The following is a 3,940-nucleotide window of genomic DNA, read 5'->3' on the forward strand; positions in this document are numbered from 1 at the left end:
CTGTGTGATGTCACGCGGTTTTTGAGGGATAAACACAATCGGTCTTCTAGACAGCTTGGTTTGCGCAAGTCACTCATTCTGATTGTCTGTCATGTTGCTTATGAAGCTCATAATTACGACAGTGTTGGGAGGGAGATATGTACAAAGACTGTGGTTTCCTTTGATCAGTCTAATTTGCTCCCTCCTCAATGGGTGAGAATTTGTGCCAGTAGTTGCAGTTGGTACGAGTAGAAACAGAGCAGCGAGAAATCCTTAACAACACAGAGCAATTAATCCCCAGTGGTATTTCAAACTGTGCAACAGATATACATTTACTGTGCTGGCTAGCTCTTCTGACGACATACAGGAATAAAGTACAAGCGGTTAAAATCTTGTGGTACTGAGGATAAACTAGGGCGGATTTGCGTCATACGTCTACAAACAGAGGCGCTCTGGTGGTCAGAATAATCCTATTAGTTGATTAAAACCATAAAAGCAGGCAGAGGCAACTATAGGAGAGAAATAACATAACATGGGTTGATGTAAAAGTAGCATGCAGAGATGACACTGGCAGCCTGGCGAGGTGTGGGTCTAAAAAAGGGACTGAAACCTTTCAACTTTTTTCCTGCATCAGGACACACCTGAGAGAGCACCTGAAGACAGTCTCTAGCATTTGATTTAAAGCTTCATCCTCAGGGAAAGGGGTGTCTAAGGTTTTCTATTGGGATATCAAAATCATTTCCCAGTGTAGCCCATAGCTTGACATGCTTTAATTTAATGTGAAATGCACATCTCACATAGGTTTCTTGTGTAAAGTTGGGTCCATATAAAGCCCTCAGTCAATCACCAAAGATCCTCAGCTAAGCTAGTCAAAGGAGTTTGCAAAGAAAAGCGTCTGGACTTCTTTAAGTTGCTTGAAGACGTTTCACCTCTCATCCGAGAAGCTTCTTCAGTTCTAAGGTCAAATGGTGGGGAGTCCCAGATTTAAACCTAGTGGGAGTATCCCCCCACAGAGGGACAAAAGGACCCCCTGATGATCCTCTAATCACCTGAGCCAAGGTGTGAAAATGGGTGTGGGTCCCAATCAGCCAGGGTTTCGGGTGAGCTCATTGTGAAACCTGGCCCCACCTTATTATGCGAATTCCTGAGGTCAGATGGCCAAGGATGTGAGTGGGCGTTAAGGCGTCTGGGGAGGGAACTCAAAACTGGATTATAGATGGCAGACAGTTGGTGTCGTAAACCACCGCCTCTGTTCAAAGATGGTCGCTCACAGTGGACATAGATGGCTTCTTTCACTCCTCTTTCAAACCATCTGTCCTCTCTGTCCAAAATGTGAACATTGGCATCCTCGAAAGAGTGTCCTTTGTCCTTAAGATGCAGATGGACTGCTGAGTCTTGTCCTGTGGAGGTGGCTCTTCTATGTTGTGCCCACACACACGGACCAGTACCTCCTCTTTGACTCCCATCACCCTCTGGAACACAAACTTGGAGTAATTAGGACCCTACACCACCGGGCAGAACATGTTCCCTCTAAGCCTGAAGGGAAAAAGAAGGAACACACGCATGTAAAGGAAGCACTCAAAACGTGCGGCTATCCTAAATGGGCGTTCTTAAAGTCAGCAAAGAGGCACAGAAAAGAAGATCAGACACCAACGAGGGAGGATAAGAAGGACAGACGCAACAACATTGTCATCCCCTATGTAGCCGGTGTATACTCAGGAGAGTTTTCTCCAAGCATGACATCCCGGTGCATTTCAGACCCAGCAACACGCTCAGACAAAAACTGGTTCACCCGAAAGACAAAACTCCAAAACACAGACTTAACAATGTGGTGTATGTTGTACAGTGCAGCGAGGAATGCCCAGACCTCTACATTGGAGAGACCAAACAGCCACTTCACAAGCGCATGGCACAACACAGAAGAGCCACCTCCACAGGACAAGACTCAGCAGTCCATCTGCATCTTAAGGATAAAGGACACTCTTTCGAGGATGCCAATGTTCACATTTTGGACAGAGAGGACAGATGGTTTGAAAGAGGAGTGAAAGAAGCCATCTATGTCTACTGTGAGCGACCATCTTTGAACAGAGGCGGTGGTTTACGACACCAACTGTCTGCCATCTATAATCCAGTTTTGAGTTCCCTCCCCAGACGCCTTAACGCCCACTCACATCCTCGGCCATCTGACCTCAGGAATTTGCATGATAAGATGGGGCCAGGTTTCACAATGAGCTCACCCGAAACCCTGGCTGATTGGGACCCACACCCATTTTCACACCTTGGCTCAGGTGATTAGAGGATCATCAGGGGGTCCTTTTGTCCCTCTGTGGGGGGATACTCCCACTAGGTTTAAATCTGGGACTCCCCACCATTTGACCTTAGAACTGAAGAAGCTTCTCGGATGAGAGGTGAAACGTCTTCAAGCAACTTAAAGAAGTCCAGACGCTTTTCTTTGCAAGCTCCTTTGACTACGATGACCTGGATGACTGAGAACCTTCACAGACACTCAGCTAAGCTAGTTCTTTTGTTCATTCTCCAATGGAATCCGCATTTGGGGAAATCAGTATCTTACCTAAGGACACTTGGACATGTAGACTGGAGGAACTGAGGATCAAACCAACAAGCTTGTGTTTAGATGATGTCCGCTCTAGCTCCTGAGCCACAGCCACCCATTAACATGCAAAGAAGACACAGGTGGAACCAGTAAGGGCAAGGCAGACAATCACAAGGATGGAAACCAGCCAAAACCTCCCATCCCCAGGCAGTAAGCAAACCTCAAAACTATAACAAGTTCTATGAAAAACATTGAAATGATATCTGTACGTGTAATTTACCTGTAGTGTCCAGTGTCTTGTCATGAAATTCTATGTAAAAATAAATATAAAAGGAAACAAAATTTCAGATTTCTGAGATCATTTCAGAACTTTGAGATAAATGTAGTGTATGTCTTATTTAATGGACTGGCACAGGCAACATATATTAATATGATAAACTAGAAAAGTTAGCCACTGTATTTTCACTGCATTCCCCATTAACGTAGATGTTTAATTACCACTTTAAATGTGCACGATTCTGCACCCATTATTATTCCCCAAATAGTCAAAGGGATGTAACAAAAGACTCTTGGTGAAGAAGGAAACACAGAGATGTAGAACTGGGACAAAGCTGGGTTCTTTTTAATAATTAAACTCAGGGAGAAGGCCAAGCTGTTCACAACCTAGTGCAAAAATAAACTCAGCTGAACAAGGGAGTAGGTCAACTGCTCAAAGTAGGTGGTAAATCAATAAGGCCTGGGGCTCTCCTCTTCCTTATCACTTATTTTTCTTACTGTGCTAAAAGGGGAGTGACATGTAGAGCAGGTATCTTGCATGTGTGCTTTATTGTGTAGTTTGCATCACCTTAACATGCTCTGACTAGGTACACCTGAAAGTGAAACATTTTGGTTTGTGGGATTGGTTCATGTTTAGTCTGGGTTGTTGATTTGATTCATGTAATGACCTCTTCACCGCTACCAGTGAACCACTTGGGATTTTAGACACATTTTGGATTAACTAGAAAATCAAATCCACTCGTACATGCATGCTGGACTTACAGTTCTGTTATAAGATTCATTCATTTATTCGAGTATTCCAAAAAGGTAAAAAACCTCCATGTCAAGAGTTTGATATAAACCTAACACCAATCATACCTTGAACCCTAAACAGGTAACTATAGAGCTGAGGGGTGCAGAATGAACTAAGACTAGTGTTACTGAGATGTGTAAAGCTTGAACTCAAAGTTTTCATTTTAGTGTAGTATATCTGCTGGGGGAATATATTTTACATGTGCCACTGGTTAAGTCGTTCCTTGCTAAAACCACTGAATGAAACCTAAGTATAAAGTTGCAAACTGTGCGTTGTCCCTGGAATATGAAAGTATTCTTAACTCCTACCTTAACACCCCCTTTCTGAGGAAGCTCACA

Source organism: Perissodus microlepis, chromosome 12 (genome assembly GCF_051167445.1).
Source record: "Perissodus microlepis isolate ML-2025 ecotype Zambia chromosome 12, ASM5116744v1, whole genome shotgun sequence".
NCBI lineage: Eukaryota > Metazoa > Chordata > Actinopteri > Cichliformes > Cichlidae > Perissodus > Perissodus microlepis.